This window comes from Cupressus sempervirens, chromosome 8, assembly GCF_028749045.1.
Source record: "Cupressus sempervirens isolate cs-2001-9-10 chromosome 8, ASM2874904v1, whole genome shotgun sequence".
NCBI lineage: Eukaryota > Viridiplantae > Streptophyta > Pinopsida > Cupressales > Cupressaceae > Cupressus > Cupressus sempervirens.
Window position 1 is genome coordinate 285,881,825 of NC_143125.1, and position 22,343 is coordinate 285,904,167.

The following is a 22,343-nucleotide window of genomic DNA, read 5'->3' on the forward strand; positions in this document are numbered from 1 at the left end:
TTTCTAGTCCACTAATAGACAACTCTTGTACTTTCAATCTATGTATTATTTCACTTTCATACTTGAGCATTGACAATATCCTCATAAAGTTTACATTTATGTCTGCCACATATGCCTATCATTATAAAAACACATGTTGAACAAGTGATTCAAACTTGAACATAGCATTAAACAAGACTCGTCTTCATGAAAATATTAACAATGTAATGTTTTTGTATTGAAAAGTGGTAAGCTAAAAAAACATCATTAATTGTTCATTTTCTATTTTCAATCATTGAATATAAAATCTTGTCCAACATTTTTATGGCTGCATTATAGTCATAAATTTGTTACCTCAACTTAGTATCATATTGTGCGGCTTCTTCATCTTAGCTCACAGAGGCAAGTTGAGTGATATAGACTCCTCTAAGCCATAGATTGCTATCTTTTGTTTTGATATATATTTGAAACTTTTCTTGTCACGATTTTCATATTTGAAGAGTTTTTGTATAATTTTGATTTGGCAAGGTTTTTTTTAATATTGTATAAGATTTGAACTCAAATTATACTAGAGATGCATTTTTTTTTTAATATTAGGGCTCCTTTTAGAGATAACCCTAGATTATCAACTATTGAAATAATAAAATTTGCAAACTAAATATATATTAAGACCTTCAGTGTTGGCCATTACAAAACAATATTCTAGAGGATTTGAACTTACCACCCTCTAGATGTGTATGACATTAAACTTTTTGATTGAACTAACTAATATAGTGTTTATAGGGGAGATGACCTATTTATTGAAAACTCATAACTTTGTGCTTCTCAAAATCCTATCTGAAAATTTCAAATCACTCCTAATTTTCGCAACACCTTATTTGATAAGTCCTCTACTTATTACTTAAGTTTCAAGGTCACATCATCAAATATGATACCAAATAAGCATACTTTTTGACAAGGTGTCCAAAATAACCAAATAAAGGTGAGGCAATCTTCAATTCCCCTTTGTGAAATATTTAACAAGTGTTGTTCTTTAAAAACCATTTAGCTCATCAATTGAATTGTAAGATTAAGAGACGACCCTCCCCTAATATTAATTCAATTCTATGATCATTACCTATATGCCATAAGTGTTATATGCATTATTGATTTTCATGAGAGATGAGTTTGCGCCAATATAAATCTCAATAAATTTAACTCATAATTGAATAATAGTAGAATCATAATTTAGCACATTATAAAAACACATAATAAAAAATACCTCCTAAGAACTATGATTTAAAATTTTAATGTTTTGTATTTCCTTTCTATTGTTGCACTTGTATTTGCATCTAAATAATAATAGAATACTTTTTAAAAATTGTATAAATCTTATTAAATTCTGTATATTATTATTATAAAAAAACTCAAAAAAAAGTATTGAAATTAAAAAGTTCAATAATTTATTTAAATAAAATGAAAAATAAAAAATAATTAAACATATAATTTAGCTATTAAAATAAATTTGAATTTGCTACCAATAAATAAATATAGTAGTAACACATAACAAAATAAAATTCCCAACCACAATAGGCAAGAATCGATTATAACAAATAATAAAAAATATGATCGAACATAGACAACATTATGCCCTCACTTAAACTGGCACGGACGTAGCAGTATAAGAAGAACACGCTTGAAGGAAAATGTAACATTTACACATCTAGACTGTGTTCTTCGAACAAGTCAATTTTATTAGTCCTAATTTCTGTCGCTTTGAGGCATCCCACAGTTTCTATCGAACCGTTCAGATGACTTGTTTATGCATCCCACTTTTGCGTATACTACGATTCTTGGAAGCATTCTGCAAACAATTCTTGGAAAGCATTCTGTCAAACAGCTCACATGCTTCCACACTACGCATGTATGTTTACACCAGTGCCTGCCAGACATTTAAATTTTTGATGCCGGCATAGACGTTGGCTGCATATTGATGTGAGAGAGAGTGAGACTGGCATGCGCGGGTTTGGATTAAATAAACACGGCTTCATAAAAAAAAGGCACAGGTGTAGACGTTGTGTTTTAAGCAAATTAGCACCCAAACGGAAGCAATTGGCATCTTGCGCGAAAGTGGTGCATACAGGCGGCCACAATGAGTCTTCAAGCCATTGTGTTCCAGTATAAAAAATGGATTGCAGCAGGCAAAAGACGCGACATGCGCTAATTTGGATGCTCATGTAGGTAGGCTTGGCACTGGCATTCAGAGTAGCCAGCTCATTGCCAATTTACAGCACCTCACTTTCTTCTCATGCCTCTGCCTTACATGCCCATGATGCCCTGATGAGTATAATGTTTTCTGTTGTGAAAGGCCGTATGCTGCAGCCTGCTCGAAAAGGGCGATGAAGATGTTTTTGAGAAGAGAGACGTGGAGGGGAACCATTCCACCTCAGATTGGCCAATTGAAGGCGTTGAGACTACTGGACCTGAAATCAAATTGGCTGGTGGGTTCCATCCCCACATCTCTTACCAATTGCACGCACATCCAGTGGATCAGACTTTCAATCAACAATTTGACAGGGAGCATACCAAAAGAATTCAGTGGCCTGGGCAACTTACAGCATCTCCGCTTGTCCTTCAATCATCTAAGCTGGAGCATTCCAAATGCTCTAGGGAACTGCACGTCTCTACTTGATTTGGCCCTCAGCTATAATAGTCTCACAGGTACCATCCCTCCTCTCAGTAATTGTCCTGCTTTATCCAGCATTGATATTTCAAACAATTTCCTGACTGGTGGCATCCCTCCTCTTAGGAATTGCTCTTCTTTATCCAGCATTGATATTTCACACAATTTCATGACTGGTGGCATCCCGTCTAAGCTGGGGATGTTGAAGAAATTGCAATTGCTTGGCCTGCAATCAAACAAGTTGGGGTCTCGAATCCCAACAGCTCTGGGTAATTGTTCATCACTTAAGGTGTTGTTTCTAGGGGATAACTCACTGATAGGTGATATTCCAGCGGAACTAGGGAAATTGAAACAGCTTGTACAATTGTCGCTGTATGGCCCAGGTAACCTTTCAGGTTCCATCCCTCCAGAGATTGGAAACTGTAGCAATCTTGTGAGTTGATGTTGGAACAAACTCCAGAATGAACGGATCCCTACCTCAGAGTATCTCCGTGATACCCCTCTTCACTCTTTCCTTTGTCGGTAACAATTTTTTAGGGACAATCCCACAACTCATTTTCAATCTCACCCACCTAACTTACTTAGATTTGGGTAGAAACAATTACGTGGGAGCCATTTCCGATGGCATTGGAAATCTGAGAGAGTTAACTTTTCTAGATCTGGACACAAATAGTCTAATAGGAACTATACCCCAAGTAATAACTGGACTGACCAAGCTTGAACAGCTTTACTTGCAATTCAACAATCTGACGGGCATGATACCCTAGTCCATTGGAGAGCTCAAATCTTTAACACACCTGTTTCTTCATTTCAACAACTTCACTGATTCTGTGCTTCAAAGAATCGGCAAGCTCAAGAATCTTATCAAGCTGCTGCTCCAGAGCAATAAAATTTCTGGGAGTATTCCTGAATCTATCAGTGCTTTGGTCTCGTTGGACGAGTTAGATATGTCAGATAACAGCTTGTATGGGGAAATTCTAGAGGGCATAACTAACTGCACTGCTCTCAAGCGCTTAAGTTTGCCCCAGAATAAGCTGAGTGGAGAGATTCCACACTCCATTGGCAGCTGCAACTTAATGACAGAATTGATACTATCCAACAACTATTTGTCGGGAAGAATTCCTCCCACAATTGGCAACTACACATCTTTAAGGAGGCTAAAGTTGTCGCAGAATTCATTTCACGGAAATCTGTATCTGAACTTTTCTTCTTCTTTACAAGTTTTGTCTGTACACTCCAGTAATTTCTCCGGGACTCTGCCTGCATCATTGGCCAACTCCATGGATCTTCAGCTGTTGGATTTCAGAAAAAATCATTTGCGAGGTGACCTTCCTTTGTATCTGACGATTTTTCAGAAATGGAGAGTCTTGAGCCTGGGTTATAATGAGCTTCATGGTCCTCTTCCTCCGTCCACGGAAAACCTCACGAATCTGCAGGTGCCAGATTTATCAACTAACAAATTTGATGGAGGAATACCCAGTAATCTTGGCAGTCTCCAGGGATTCGGAAATCTGGGAGATCCAAAACTGAGTGGAAACACACTGTATGAGGACTTACCCATTGTAATGAAAGGAACAGAGTACAAGGTGGAATATGTGCTGACATCAAATACCATACTTGATTTATCATGTAACAATCTCAGCAGTAAGATACCAGAAAGCGTGGGGAATATGAGCAACTTAAGATTGCTGAATCTGTCTGGAAACCATTTGGAAGGAGAGATACTAGGTTCCCTTGGGCGGATATCAACTCTGGAGTAGCTAGATTTGTCTGAAAACAAGCTGGAGGGAAGAATTCTGGAGGATCTGTCTCTATTGACAAAGCTTGCCTCATTGGATCTATCTCCCAACAGGATTTGTGGACGGATACCGAGAGGAATGCAGCTACAGTCATTCAACGCCACTTGATTGAAGAAGAACCTTTCGTGCTTGTGCGGGGAGCCTCTAGAGGGTTGCAACCCCAAGAATAAAACTCCTCCACTCCCGTCGACATCGATAGAGGGTGCAGCCAAATCAATAAGGGATATAATAGATGAAAGAGTCTCCATGATTGCTGTAGGGATGGGCTTCGGGACCGCCTTTGGTGGAACAATATCAGGGATTACATGGTGGAACAATATCAGACTTTGGTAGAGCATGAGGTCCCTAAAAATCAGAGCTTTCTATGGAGTTGTGGATTCTAAAACATGTAGCTGAAGTTTGAAGTACCGCTCTGGTTTTACATTTCACTCATCCACGTCCACATCTGCCGTCACTAGCTAGACGTTGTTCATTCTATTCGTTAGTTTCCATATAGCCTACTTGTATAAAGATTTATCAGTTTCCCTATTTTTAGTTAGGTGATATACTAAATAATTGAAGATAAAAGAGTACAATAAAGCATGGGAAGCACATAATTCTCTTTGCAAGCTTAGAAGTGCTCTACATACACTATATTGTGCGTGTGTGTGTATATATATATATATATAAACTAGCGATTAGATCTTGGGAGCTAGTGTAGGTGTTGGTTGTGAGAGCTCGTGTACTCGTTGTTTGTTTGTGTGGTTTTATTGGTTTTGCTTTTTATTTTTCAACTTGTTTAAAACTCTAGGTTCCAAGTCCTTGTAAAACCTGGTTGTTCCTTTATGGATTAAATTTTTTGTTTCAGGTCCATGTAAAACCTAGTTTCTTTGTTTAAAACTTTAGGTTTTAGGTCCTTGTAAAACCTGGTGGTGCTTAATGCTTATTGATAATATTTTGTAAAGGGTTTTGGGTCCCTTCAAAACTTGTTTTTACCTTAATCTACAATTAGCGATTAGACCTTCGGATGCAATGGTTGTGAAAACTTTATTTTTGTCTATTAGGTGGCACCATTGCATCTGTATGGGGAAAATGTACAGTGTATTTATAAAAATGGATAATAAGTTGTTGTATATAGTTTATTTATAAAAATAGATAATAAGTTGTTGATATTGTAGATATGTAGTGTTTTTTACAATATTCACATTTGCTTTTGTTCATTTACTATGTTGTCTCGACGAGTGGTGGGTTTAGGCACGACCTATTACAAGATTTGTATTGGGTGGAATGTACAATTGGTTTGGGTTCATGTTAGTGCTTGGTCTTCGTAAGGCCCCTTCTCTAGTGCCTTATAGATATGATAGAAAGCTAGAAAGTTAGGGATGTTAGATGATATGTTTCAGTTATGTCAGGTTGATATGTTGAGACCTTATTGGATCAAGGCTTGGGATGTCATGGTACTAGCCGTAGAACTATGTAGAGGATTGCATAATACCTTATTCTCTATTAGGATGAATCAAAACTCACCCTTGTGAGAGGAAGTTGTTATTAGAATTATGTTTGCATGATATGATTAAGTATGATGTGTATGTAATGAGTCAATTATTGTGTAAGTAGTGGGAAGATTTAAACCAATATGCTGATGTTCCAATAGGATAGATTATATTGTTTAATAGAATGTAATGGCGGTATCCAATGATTGATTTTGGACCTATGTTGATATGATCATGCAAGCATCTTGATTACCTAACATAATTGATTTTAAGGACATACACCTTATGATGTGTTATCTGTTAGTAATTTCACTATATTTAATCGAATTGAAAATATACTAGTGATAATGTTTGCATTTTAGCAATTTTCACCTATGTTATTTGCTAGGACCTATTTTATTTGCTTTGATGATTTAATAGTTATGGATTCAATATTTCATTACTATGATAGAAAATGGATTATGATGATATTTAGAATGTTAATTTGGTTATGTTAAGTAGAGATCAATGTTGATATGTAGATTTTGATATTTCAATGTTTTATGTAATGCCCCGCCAAGGGACCCAAAAGAATTAACCTAAAGTTTTACTCAGTTTGCCAAACAATTTTTTTTTAAAAAAACTAGAAAGATAAATCATTCACATCAAAAACATAGTAGTGGAAGCAATGACATACAATCAACTGTAAATATACATAACAGGGTACATTCCTTAAGGATCCGAAGACGTCGAGTCACATTAATATTTAGTTAATTCTAAGTCTAACAACTACCACATCCACATTAAAGAATAATAGAAAGTCCAAAGTCCATAATATACATTTGTTCCAAATGCCTCTTGATGAGTTAATCCATAATGCTCAATCATCCACTATACATGTCACATGGTATGAAAGGGTAAACAAATATAAATATGTAGAAATAGAAATACATCATCCTCTTCAGATCCATGATACAAGTACAATAAAATAAATGAAACCATCTACCATACATGATACATCCAACATGAAATACAACTATCCATCATAAAATATAACTAACTAAGTATGTAGTTCCTCCCAACCATCAATAGCATCATTAGACCATCATGGGCCCTAGCCATCCACCCACACATAACATCCCAAGTCACTAATAAGATCATTGATACTATAGTAATAGGAACGTCACTACTAAACATACTATAATATAAGAACAAAGAAATCTAACATACTAATCATTAAAATAAGAAAATGCATCAGAAAATAGCATCACCTAAACATGATAAACAAGTATCCCAAGAAGCTCTAGTCATGGTAGCTACGGATGGATCTCAATGGTAAGAGTAAAAAGAACTACCACCCGACCACATAGAACCTAAATGGTCCACTCCCATTGCACTGAGGAGATAGTCTCAAGTCCCAAATAGGATATCACATTACATAACACAAATACTCTCTAAGTATAGGAAATCCTAAAATCATACTAACTCAAAGGTTCTAATCACAGAATGACATCTAGACCTAGAGGCACACATGACATGTAGGAAACCTACTATGCAAGTAGGAAAGTGTCATCGCACAAATCACGTTAGAAGTTACTCGAGCAATCCCCTAGGAATCCTGAGTCCCTAGTGATCCTATGGCCACTAGTATCCTCTCATACTGATGAGGGATACTACGGCTTGCAAGGTCATAACCAAACATTCTCTCTACCGCATCCTAGCTTATACTAGCACTTGAGGCATGGGAGAGAACATACAATTATCTTATTAGGTTCATTTTAATCCCTGTTTAGTGTAAATGTTATTATTTATTTAAAATAACTTACAATGAGCCATCCCCAGAGCCACTTAGGGCCCTCGTTCCCCATTGCAAGCCACTTCCCAACACTACACATAGATAACCTACCCTAGGCTCATAAAATCACAAATCACAAAGTCACCTCGGTCCTGTACAAGTGATTGGAAAGCATCAAAAGATAAGCCACAATAATCACATCAATTCTTCATGAGCAACTGGAAAGCATCAAATGATAATCTTAATGATCACAATAGTTCTCTATCAGAAACTGAAGGCATCAATAATGAATCAAAATATCCAATGGCTGTTAACAAGCAACTGAAAAAATATCTCAAAATAAATCACAATACTGATTGAGGACTCCAAAATGGTGAAGTCAAACATGTCACAACATGACATCATCAAGAACATAGCAAACACTTCAGTCCTCTCAAAGCGACTGGAGAAAAAATCAAATATAACTGATCGATGACTCAAAATGGTTAAGTTGGGTATCTCATAAACATACACCTTAGCTTCACACAAGAAGACTGGAAAGCAATAATAATTCATTAATCCACACACATCATAGAGCATGTCATCACATTACCATGGTTGGGTTTTAAAAAGATCAAGATCAAAACATCATAACATCACAATCACACAACCCCCAAGCCTCTGCTAACATCCTAAAACTAGTCAAACTAGGACAACCTGAAACCCCAAAACATATACAATATAAAGAACATATAGTAGAATAGTCTCATAGCTTGGTTGAATTAGAAAACACATAGTTTAAGTTGAACAATAAGGTTTCAATTTTCAGTGTTTGGGTTTACATAGATAAGTTACACAATAGGGTTTAAGTTCTAGTTTCAAATATGTTTCAAGAAATAAGTTTTCGTAGTTAACCCTTACAATTAACCCATTCTTACTTTTAAATAAGTCACAAGGTTACCCCTATTTAATTTAGGTCAATTTCCTAAAATGATCTAGAGGCAAGTTATTTATTTAACTTATTAAGATAAGTGATTCCAATCTAAACAATAATATTTTAAAAAAAAATCTACAATTCTCGTTTAACTTTATCCATCATTAATTAAATTTAATTAAACTAATTTTCAATTAAATAAATTAATGATTATCAAACTAATTACTTATACTAATACCTCAACAATTATTTAGTTATTTAATAAGCAATAAAATTATCAATAATTTTATTAATTAAAATTTAACTATATTAAAAATATTATTATTTAATTAATAAATAATAATTAACCTATCAATATTATTAAATAATAATGAAGTTTTACATAATAAAAACTATTAATAAAATATTATTAAACAATATTAAATTTAATATAATCTAATTTTAATAATTTTAACTTTAATGTAACTTAAATTTAATAATTTAAATTTTTAATATAAATATAAATTTAATAAATTAAATTATAATTTAAAAATATAATAAAATGCACACTCAATATATTAAGGCGCAAATTGCTATTCGAGGACTATCAAAGACAGTCGCGATTTGCTACAATAGCCGTTGACATTAATAAGAAGTGGGCCGTGGGTATAAACCCCTCCACAAAACTATCATTTTAAAAAAGAATTTTTAAAATAAAATTATGAATTATTACTATTTTTTAATTAACAAATATATATTATAAAATTTAACTCATTTTTATATATATTTAATTTTATAAAAATTGTTTAAACAATCCCCCCACATATACATTAAAAATTTATATATATTTTTTATAAATGATTGTGACTTTAGACTGATAGGAAAAATAAGTTGAACCATTTGAATTTTTTTATCTAAGATTATCATTTACAAAATCAAACCCCTTTTCAAATCTAAATTTCTCAATCCCATTTGAATACAACCCAAATCCTGTTTTAAATCTATTTTGTTTCAGTTGCAGAGCAATGTTTTTTCTAAATAGTTTCTCAATCTAGATTTATAGAGGAAATCGAATAGCAAAAGATCCTTAATGAAGGGTGGCAAGATTCATGCAATAAGATTTGAGAACACAGTTTTCTTGCAAGCACAAAGTAGACAAAACATATTGTATTACATAATTCATGTAGTGGTCAAAACACAAGACGCTACCTAAGCCTGATGCTAATGCGCAACCTCCCAAAAATCATGAGGGAATTTGCTTCTATCCAAAATCTTCTCTTTGAAAATTTTTCTGAAAATATCCCTTCCAAAATTTGCTTCCAAAAATTTATGTCCCTCAATAATGAATCCACTAATTGTGATAAAGAGCTCTCTCCTTAAATTGGGGCACTGATTGTGCATTCACCCGAGAGGACTCTTTTCTCACAAGACTCAACTCCAAAATAACTTTTATTGATCTTTCTTTAATCTTTTCTTAATCTTTTCCATGCATGTGAAATGAATTATTAAATTACTTTATTTAATTTTCCACTTGAATTCATTTTTATTTAATTTATTAACTTTTAAATCTCATGCATACTTTATTAAAATATCTTATTAAATTCACTTGTTTTTATCTTTTAAATTAATTTCTCATATTTTAATCTCATGCATATATCATGTGAACTAAATACTTTTAATTAAATTAATATTTTTGCAATTACTAATTTATTTTTGAACTTTTAATTTGATAAATATTTATTAACTTAAATAACAATAATATTTAGCAGTTTTTTTAAAAACAAACTCTAAATATATTATTAAATTAAATAAATATTATCGCATTCTAAATTTATACTTATAACTTTTATCTCCAAATTTAATTCTTTTTATTTAATTAATTTATAATTAAACATTAAAATCTCATAATAATTTTCTATTAAATTAAATCATTAATTTAATCTTTTAATTAGACTTAATTAATAGAAAATACACCATGACTCATAAAAAAACATATGAAAATCCATCATAGAAGAACACACACAAAATCCAACTAAAAGGTTATAATCATGAATTGACATCATCCAACGCATTTGGATGGTACATGGCTCAGATACTTGTCGTACTTATCAATTAGGACAAATGGCTAAAGGGTTTAGGATTTGGACTTAAGAATTTATCTCCCCTCTCTTACCATTGAGATAATGCGATAGGGTACACTCATCCTGGAAATTCAGGGAGGTCGATACCTGCAACCTGCAATCTGCATAAAATCCATACATGTATAGACATAATATATACTAAGCTAAATAGGCAATGGCAGGAAGTGGTGCATCATGTAGATCCTGACTAGCAGGTGACTACGACTCCCTTCCTTAACCACATTAGAAATACCATACATAAAGAAAATAAACACACACACCATACACATGCAAGTATGGGGTAAGTATCCATAAGAAAACATGTACAATAACCATCTAACTAATCATCATCAATAACCGAAAACACTATAATAATCATCATGCACACATGAAGTATAGAGTACCAAGTAATCTCATCATATAATCAACTGAATGTAAAACAATATCGTAAGCATCAAACTAGCCTAAAAGTGTTTCGCAATGATAACAGAAATGCGAACTAGGGGCAGGCACTACATTTCAAATATTTCATATGAAAATGATTAGAGAGGAAAATTAAATGTGATAAGTGAATATGCTAGTCAATGTAAATTATGCAATATTAATTTTTCATGCACATATCTACATGTATTTTTATATAGTTTTTGTTGAACTACTAATGCGTGAGTTTAATGTGTAGGAAATTGAACCATGGAATTTAATCGAGGAAACATGGCCCGAACTTATGTGAATGTAGTATAGGTTATTAGAATATTTAGAATAACTAAGAGGGGGGTTGAATCAGTTATCCAAGGTTCAAATGTACAAATAAAACTTGTTAATACTTAATAGGTATAGGTGCATGCATTGATTACATCATCCAATATCTCAATCCTTAGTATATTACAATCCTAGTTCAAATGAAATTCGTAGAAATGTAAACATAAGTTAACACAAAATCATTCACACAATTTGACAAAAGAATTTGACGTGGAAACCCAATTGGGGTAAAACCACTAGTAGCATGCTATCGATTTTCACTCTTCTGAAGTGAGCCTTGTGAGGAGCCAATCCTATTAAAGATTACAATACACACTTTTACATGTGATATTGATTAAATGATTTCAATCACCCTATTAGAAGTGACCCTTGTTAGAGGACTTCAAAATATTTCATTAGAATGTCACCCTATTAAAGGATTTACACATTATTGTTAGCTCAACCTTAATCCAAAGGATTTATCCATACTGACATAGTTGTTAGAAAGTAACAATAGGACTTGATCTAATACAAAATAACTAACTTGTAGATTTTAGATCTTTGGTTCAATTCTCCATTCTACTTGGCATACATTCCCCTTCATATTTGATTACTTGTTCACTCTTCAAGCATTCACCTCCTTAAGCATTCCTACTTAATATGCCAACTACAAATCCATTCCTTTAGCCACCATTACTTAGTGTGTAGGAAATTGAACCATGGAATTTAATCAAGGAAATCAGGCCCACACTAATGTGAACATAGTATAGGCAGCGTGAATCTTTGGAAGATTCAAAATCTCATTGTAATGTATTCTATTTTTTAAATGTGAACTAGATGCATGTAATAGATTTAATTTCATGTACAACTAGTGGCATGTCATTGTGATGTGTAATGTGCTTTGGGGTGTCACTTGACACTTGTATTGTTTATGTCTACATGACATGCCATTTAAGGTTTTGAGCATGAAGTCTTTAACTTAATCTAATCCTCATTAAGTATTCAAGTTAAACCCACTTGGGAGAGTGTTAGGAGAGGTCATCATCATGTTGAAACTCGAATTTAAACTTGACATGGACTTTAGAAGGCCTAAAAGTGGTCTCAAGGTGTTATTTTAGTGGAAATAAGGTACACACATGATAACATAACATGTCAGGGGTCTAAATTTCACCATTTAAGTGTCTAGATAACTTTGGAGACCCTTTTAACAAGTCATTCCTTTAGTATTTTGAAGTTGGAGTTGTCACATGACTATAACCTTTCCTTCACACTTGGCCAAGGTCCTATTTTTAGAAGGGACAATAGTGTTAGAGAAAGTGGGCTTCATGCTTTTTCCAAAATTAAGATAGTGGAATGTGAGAGGTCTTTTAAAGAGAGTTTTGGACAAACTAATGGGTTGTTCACCCACTCTCTTACTTTAGAGACAATTAGGATTATTGGAAGCTAAGGGAAAAGGGAGCTCTTCATCAACTTTCATTTGCCATCACTTGGATCTAGGTTGGTGCTTTTTTCCCATAGAATTGTGTTCTTCATTGAAGATGAATATTTGTGTTGCATTCACGAGCATGTAGAAATGTGAATTGCATTGGTGTATATTTCTATTGTGTGTGTGAATGAGCATGCTGAATCTTTTTGCATTTGGTTTTCTTGTTTTTGGAATGCATGTTGTTTTGAGGTGTGAAGGCTTCACTCACCCTTGGAAGGGAAGAGAAGCCTTAGGTGAAGGGGTTAGTTGGGATCAATACTGTAGTTCAGAGACTCTTCTACACATCCATTTGAATGGGCGTGTTAGGACATACATTTACAAACAGTATATCATTGCGATCTAGAGTAACCCGTTTGGGGGGTTATGTGCTATGATGGCCTTTTATGCTAAGCACTTCTTTGTTATCACTGATGGGATTATTACATGACCTAGCTACTGGTCATGGCATTAGTGTCATGCCTTATGCATCTACCTTGGATCTTTTAGAGTTGGCTCCCACCGGTTATAGATCCATACTGATCATCATATGGGTAGAGAGGATTGGATCTATCACTTGTGCTTCTTGTCTTAGGCTGGGACTAAGAGCTAGTTCATCTTCCACTACCTGACCTACTATGAGATTAGAGGGATATTCTATTCTCTTTTTAGAGAGTGTAGTTCCCTTACAAATTTCTTCATGTACATAGATAAGAGGTGTCTGGTGCTCTATCTTAGGGATTTGATGCAATTTTGGGACCACATGCTACTATTCTTGATCCCCCATAAGGCCTTAGATCAAACCCTTATCACCACCTTCTTCTCCCTCTCATTTTTGATGCTAGGGTTGAAGCAGACCTTTAGTGCCTCCAGTACCCCCATGGCTAGCCACTCCAGATCAATGAGACCTTGCACTAGGCTTAATACTACTCTTTAGTAGCACCACTCCAACAACTCACTACAACAAACCAAAGTTCCTTCCTACCTAGATCCATCTCGTTCAGTGTTGGATTTCTTTGAACGAAGAAAGGATCCCTAGTTCTTGCCTCCTTTTTGGCTCCTTTATTGCTTTGTTTCTTTTGTTTCTCACTTGGTCTTTTCTAGACACCATTTGGTGTCTTGTTGGTTGTTGCTTCTATTCTCTTAGTCCCTTAGACCCTTGGTGCTCTTTAGTTGGACATTAATAGATTTATCTTATCTTATCTCATATCTTGGAGAGAGAGACATTTCATGGAGTATGGGCTCCATTGAAGTCATATGCCCTTCTAGTGTGTTATGGGAGGTATAAGTGAAGTGGTCTGAACTGAAGTATGTTATGAGAAAGTCTTGTTGAGGCATGTTGCAATTGAAAAATTTATGTGATTTATGTGCATATGGAATTATCCTCTTTAGAGAGCCCACATTAACCCAATATTCATGATTTCATATGTGAATCATTATGAAAACCTTGGTTGGGGTTGTGAAGTGTTGTGTTGTGTTGTTCATGCATTAGTGAGTTTGGTTGTTTATAACCCATTTGAGCGTTGTTTCCCCTAGCTCGAGGTGACATCATAGAGGCATAGGATGGGAGGTGAGCCTCCATGGTTCTTTTTTTGAATATTTTTGCAAGTTTTGTGCTCAAGGAATTTTCTAGAAGAAGATTGGATATGATCATTATGTTGATCTAGTATGAAGAGAAAACTTGTCATTGTGCAATGCACTTGAAATTGAGAACTCTCCATCTTATCCATATTGTTGTAATGCATGATTTCATGGTAGAAATGAAGGAATTGTGAAAGGATAATATGTAATGTATCATTGTTTCATTGATATGCATTTGTATGTAAGGAAATGAAAAGTTAGAAAATCTTGATAAGTGTAGATGAAAGGTTTCAAGGAATCATTCGAAGCAGATATCCAAATGTACTTAACGTTCATTTAAATAAATAGATACATATTTGGATTATATCCATTTAGATTTATGAAATGTTATGAGGAGATGACAAATAATAATAATCTAATTAGTTTAATATGTAATTTTAATGATAGTTCCATTTGTCAATATGAAGAAAAGAACTAGATGATCCCATAGTTATTCTTGTTCATGTAATACATGACTTAGATTTATGGTCTTGCAAGAAAATAGTAAGTTATGATCTCTCAAGTTTTAAATCTCAAATGATTCCAATAGGTTTCAATAATAAATTCAGTTAGTTGCATTAAAATCAACACTATAACCAAACTCCATGTTATAATACATTAAGAAAAAGAAGGAAAAGAAAAAAGAAAAAGAACTAAATGGAAGCAATTGTACAAGCATACATGAGCAAAAGAAATCCGGAAGAGTGTATTTCACTCTCCAAATTTTGTATGGAGAAGTGGAGCTTAGTTAGTTTTTCTAGGTATAGTTTAACATTATTTAATTTAGGATATATGGTAATGATATTAATAACTAGGTGTAAAGTCCCTATATGTATAGTTTTCAAAAAAAAGCTAATAGTAATTTATATGTACATCATTATTTTGCATAACTAAGGGAACACTGATGAACATTCCAATCTAATAAATCTATTATATATAGCTTTAATCTTATTAGATGCAAGCATTAGCAATTGGTGTTTTGCAAAATGTTCTACCATTATAACATTGACAATGTTCAAATAGTATTACTAGGTCATTGTATGAAATATCATGTTTTACCCCCTTATCTAACAAAAATCATCTACTCCATTAGAAAATGCTTTATAGATACATAATCAAGGATATACCAAGACACAACCATAGTACCTAGGCTAGTTAAATGCACCAAGCTCACCTAGACATAATGTACCTTAGTAAATGCGGTATCAATCATAGATAAGAATACCCCTCTAGTAAGATTATTGGTGGGATGATATTTAAGGGGAATAAAATTGAATTATGTTAATGTCGATGTGTAAGTAACCTAAGTTCACCTTTCAAAAAAAAATTGTAGTTGTTTTTTTGTCCTAAAATTTCAGGATGAAAATCTTCAACAATTATGTTGAGTCATTAGTGTAGAGGGAATGCTAAATGTGTGCCTTGTAGGTCCCATATTTGTATAATTTGTTGGTTCCATAGGTTGTTGGACTTGACTTTTGTAGACACCTAAATCTAATTACATCACTAGGTAATCTTATTTTGTCATCTCCTAGGACATTACTGATAAAATATTTATATTTAATTAATTAATCTTCATCCCTAGTTTATTTATTTATTTTATTAACTATAGTCCAATTGATAAAATTAAATGATAACCCAAAATCAATTTATCAATTAAATCTCCATTCCTCTATTAAATTAAATAAATGAAAAAATCTATTTAATTTGATTCCACATCCCCATTTATTAAATAAAACATTTAATAAATCATCCTAAATCTATAAACCAATCCTAATAACCCTATCATTATCCTAAGCCAACCCATTCACCCATACTAATCTCAGTTAGCCATAGAAAGAAAGAAAGCATGCATATTAGTTGATCCAATTATTTGGCTTGTTGTTGTCTCCTTTCTATCTATTCTACATTGTGATTAGTATTTGCGAAGATTAGAGTTGCAAGTTCTTTATTCTTATCTTTGTGTTTTAATGGTGGAAGAAACTAGATTGTAGGTCAGTCACCAAGTAACTCAGTATCTTTGTTAACTAAGTTCTTTGTTTTGACTCGGTTCTAGTGTTCACTAAGTTCTTCCCATGTTTACCAAACCATTTTTTCTTTATGCTACCAAGATCACTTGGTCACTATATCATCTGAGCTCACTCAGTCCCCTCCCTGATTGAGTTGACCAAGCTCACTCAATTCTTGTATCAACTAAGCTCACTCGATATAGTGTTGTCTACACCCATTGTCACTGAGCTCTTTCCTTTGGAGATTGAGTCACTCATGTCCCATTTCTTCCAAGAAACTCGACACTTCATGTTACTCACTACTTAAGGTGCTGAGAAACTTGGCACTCACTATGTTTTTGATTGCTGAGCAAAAAATGTTTTGAAGTTTTTCTCATAAATAATAATTAGAAATTGATGAATTTGGTGGGAATATTCAAGCAAGGCACTCCAATTGATATTCATTCATACACTTCTCTTTTGGAGATGTGTGCTGACATGAAAGCTCTAGATCAAGATAAACAACTACACACCAATATTCTTAAAAATGGAACTAATCTCTATGAAAAAAACTTGCAATCATATATTGGAAATGTGCTAATCTGGAAGATGCACATCAAGTGCTTAATGAAATGACATAAGGAAACAACTTGTCATGAGCTATGATAATTGGAGGAGTTTCCAAGTAGGGGAAATGACATGAAGTGCTTTACTGGTTTCATCAAATGTTGGATTTGTGTGTGTGACCAAACAACTTCATCATTCCTAGTGTTCTTAGAGCATGCATGAACTTAGCAAGGCGGTAAAGATATTCCTGATAATATTATCAGAAACATGTTAGAGATAGATCATGTTTTTAGATGTTGAGTTAATGTAAGAGCCATGTCCTACTTAAAAATTGCCACATCACACAAATGCACAAAATTCAAAAAAGAACCAATAAGAACAGGGTTAAAAACTCATAAGCCATTTGTCATTCATTAGACTAGGTTAACAATGAAATTTAGTTACACAACTTAATATAATATAGGACTAATATGCTAATCTACACATACAACATTTATTAAATGCCCATCATAAGAACGATCACATATACATCATGATTTTCATAATTACATTATCCAATTACATTAAATACATCACAATGTTCATCTTTAAGATGACTGTATAAACCATTAGATAGGGTTCACAAATCTTTCCATGTGTCCTCTATGACCTAGTCTCCAAAGCCATTAGACATCATCCATCTACTATCTGAGATGATAGTGTAGCCTTGACACTTTTACCATGCCAACCACAAATTGTTTACTCTGTCGGGGTTCTTCCTAACATGAAGAATTCCCCAACCCTAGCATGAGAGGCATAGCTTCATAGAATAAGATGGATTAGATGGATTTGGTGTAGTTTTGAAACATATTAGATACAACCATGTGCCTAGTAGCCTAATCATGAAATGTGGAAGGGAAAAAAAGAACACTACACATCTATTCATATGCAATGACAAGAAAAATTGTAACAGATCTACCCACATGTAACATTTCCTTTTAAGTATATCTACTCATATGAATATAAAAGTAAGCATAGTCACACTCATATGCATTATGTTAAAACAATATAATTAAATACAATAAGATAAATTACCTGGCCAAGTATTAAATTTGTCAACAATATTGAAAGGAGAGACAATAACATAATGAATCATACCTATCAAAATATGACGAGTTGAGAGAAGCAAAGAAAAATGCATCCATCTCCACCCTCCCTTATGCCACATTACATCCATCCATAAGGTAGTTAAACATAACATTTAGGACATCATTGATTCAACCACAAGTAATTCAAAAGAACAAGATAAGCCTTTTAAGACACCTCCTTACTTGTATCATAGGTGTTAACAACAACTACATTATTCAATATGGCTACAGTGATTCAAGAATTTAATTTTAATCTCAATTAGCCACTTATCTCCTAACCCCCCTCCTAAGCTAAGCCTAATCCCCATCCTAAACATGTGCACAACTTTAATCAAGGGTTAAGACTTTCTAACCCAAGCTAAAGTCAAAAGTATACCCTATCCTCTTCCATTACTATCCAAGAGCATTAATGGCTCTTACATGTCATAAATGCCCTTAAATTCCTCTTGCATCCCTCTTCTACACTCCTCCTCCCTCATAATTCCCTTTGACCCTCCACTCTGACCACCTAATCCCAAGGCTAGAGCTTTGAAGAAGCAGAATCCATGTGCTCCCCCTTCCTTGCATCCTAGTCCTTCCTCACTCATTGTCCATCCTCACAGCCTAACCCTCCACCTCATCATCCCTTAGCCTATAAATGAAACCCTCTCCCCACACAATTCATATCAATCTTTCAATGAAAACTTATAATGCCCTATTGACCACTACAACATACCCATTTACACCCTTATCATGTTAAAATCCATCGTCACTTCCATTGTTGAATCCTTCACCCATCCCCACACTCGATCACCCACCACTTGAAGCTTGAACATATCAGAGGACACATCCCTCATCATTGGACACATCCATGTCATCATATGCCAGATTTGAGGAGCTTACCATTTTTGGTGTACTTTCCTCCATGGTGTTTGCCTTCATCTTATCATAAGTGTTAGTTTATTTGGTATTGTGAGTGCTTTGTCAGTCTTGTTACTCTATTTGTAATTACTAAAATAGGTGATACAACTACAAATTGTTTGCATTTGTTTTTTTTTCATTTTCTCTTTGTTGTCTAAAGAAGTGGTGGGTACAGGTATGTTGAGCTAGTACACAATCTATTATAAGATTTGTATTGGGTGGACTATACAATTGGTTTGGGTCCATGTTGCTACTTGGTCTTCAATAATTATGTTGAGTCATTCATGAAGAGGGAATGCTAAATATGTGCCTTGTGGGCCCTATCTTTGTACAATCTATTGGTTCCATAGGGTGTTGGAGTCGATTGCAAATTGTCATTCCATAGGGTGTTATAGTAGGCTACAAACTATAGATGTAATGCCCTACCTGGAGATCCTTGGAACAAGGATTCAAAACAAGCCAAGATAATTTATTTTTTTAAATTATGGATTTACATGATACTCAACATATGAGAATCACAAAGATCATAATAGAAGACTCAACACAATCACGACAACCAACAAATATCCAAATGCCACTACCAATTGAAACACTCAAACAAAGAAAACATAAACACAGGAAGAAAACCAAACTATGAATCCTAGATCTATCAAGTCATGGTAATATAAGTAACCCAAAGGTTATTCAAAACACCAAATTGTATTTCCTAAAAACTAGCAAAGATATCCCTTATTTTTTGTACGAGGATTTGCAGCTGACATATTTTCATGCAAGGATGTAGAGCAAGCTATGCAAAGCTTTTCCCTTTCACACGAGAACATGCCTAGGCTAGCAACCAAAATGCCCTAAAACATAAAAAATGATGTGGATTTTTGCATGAGGATTCTCCAAGAGCCATGTGAAGAAACAAAGACTCATAAAGCTCACACAAGGATTCATAAAGCTCACACAAGGAAGTACAATCTCATGTGAGGTTTCAAATTAGAAAATTAGAAAACATTAAGAAAAAACTAGGAAAATGGATTTCCTCCACAATGAGGAGTACTGGATCCAAAAATTGAGGCAAGGACACATGAATACCATGTTGATAAATAGATTTGTCACTCTGATAATTACTTCTGAAACTGACCCTGTTCACCCTATGAATAGTGACAATTGTGCCGACAGTTGGAGAGATTGAAATTGATCATCACCAAATTACAACCTTCCTCTATGTTTGAGAGGGGCATCTCCCTCATAAGATAATTTTTTGATTTTTCAACATAAATGAATTAAAACTTAAAGGTTAGAGAGAAAGCTACTGACAATGAATGCACCAAACAACTTCACAGCTTTCTTGAATAGCTTAAACCGCTAATAAGAATGATCAAGAATTACATTTGAAGGCTAGCATTAACTTGGTGATGATTTGATCATTCACTAACATCTACACCATACCATGAGAACATTAATTAAAATGAGAATCAACACCCAAAAAATTTAGAGTTTGAAGAAAAGAGAATACAAAATGCACGTTCCTTTATTTCCTTGCACCAAGAAAGCAAGAAATAACTGATTACAAGAACAAAAATTGTACACACTTTCCAAAAATTGTTTTGTTATCATAGCATAAGTGTTCCCCATATTCAAGTCCAAAAAGTCCCTTATTACATTGAGATTTAGGAATTTATAGCTATTCTAGCATAACCAACTCTTTGGGTTTATAACTACCTTAAAAGTTAGAGTTTTCAATTTGGTATGCATTTGTAAACTGACTCTAGATTCTAATTCCAATTACAATAAGTGACATAAGTCATTTTCCACCATAACACACACATTTTCTAGTAATCTTGGATACTTTTGACAATTTTTGATCTTGCCGCTTCTAGTGACCTATGCCTTTATCACTTCAATATATTTTCCTTGCTACGAACCATCAAATTGTGTGTATAAGATAAATCATTATAATTGCTTGCTATTCACAAGAGGTTCTTAAAAATTTCTCAATACTATTCAGCTCCATCTATATTCATCTACTTATCATCTCACTACTTGAAGATTTGAGAGCTCCATGAGAGTTGTGTGATGATTTTCCTTTTCCAGCATACTGGATACTAAGATGGCTATCACCAAAATATTAATCACTCAACCTCATAGATTTCATCTATACACTAGGTGGGAGTAGAAATGGATTACATTCACATATTCTCTAGAGACTTCAAATTCCCTCATCGAATGCCTTAACACTTTCATCTGCATGATGAAACAACGATGAAAATATGTTTGGAAGGGATGAGCATTGTGTAAAATAGATCATGTGCAATATTATTCTTATAGTATTTGCATTCAAACATTATTTGTCCATCTGGGATTTGCTGTAGACAAAATCTAGTTCTTTGCATTGCTCTTTCACTCAAGCATACTCAAACTGTGAGCTAGGAAATGAGTTTTGAGAAAATCACATGTATTTAGAAGACTACCAAATGTTTGTAATGAAATAGTCATTGGCAACAGACTATAGAGAAAGATGGATCATGATCCCATTTTATCCACCACTAATGTGAGCATTGGTTCCTTAAAGATTATGACATCGCGGGAGAGTGATGTATTGAAACATCATGTCAAATAGTTATTGTACATATCATGCTTGCTACTTCAGCATCCACGAGCAATTCTTAATCATTTAGCACATTATGCCCACATGGATAACTAATTATCTGATGCCACATAATGTTGTAGGCTATATTTGGTGATTGGCATTTGTAATCACTATAAATTGGTTGCAACATTGCCTTCATGACCATTTTCTCAAACATATAACATGCCTCCCTAGATGCTTCTATATTTTGCATGCTCTCATTAGACATCATGGCTGGAGAAGTGGAAAAATGATTTGCCAAACAAGTCGTTCACTAGCTGACCACCATTTTAACCACATGATTTCTCAAGACCAGCCTTGATGGAATAGCACATATGGCTTCTATATGGTATTACTTCAAACAACTCACGTGCCTAGTCTATGCCTAATCAATGTCATAGATCTACAAGTAGGACAATAATTAGATGGCTCACGTGCCTGGTCTATGGTCTAATACGACTTTGTCACAAACTAATATTATTGAGTTTGATTCAATTATTTAATTATTTGGAAAGAATTCAAATTAAATCTTCAAGCCAACTACTACTCCCTTTTTACATTTCATCTCTTATCAGCAACTCAACTTTAATAATAGAATGAATGCTGGGCCGTAGGTTACAAAGAAATTA

The 22,343-nt window shown here is 33.9% G+C and overlaps 1 pseudogene; it reads left to right on the top strand.

Annotated features, from left to right (window-relative positions):
• Positions 1 to 2,357: 2,357 nt before the first annotated feature.
• On the top strand, positions 2,358 to 4,610 carry LOC149542549 (uncharacterized; annotated as a pseudogene).
• Positions 4,611 to 22,343: the final 17,733 nt, after the last annotated feature.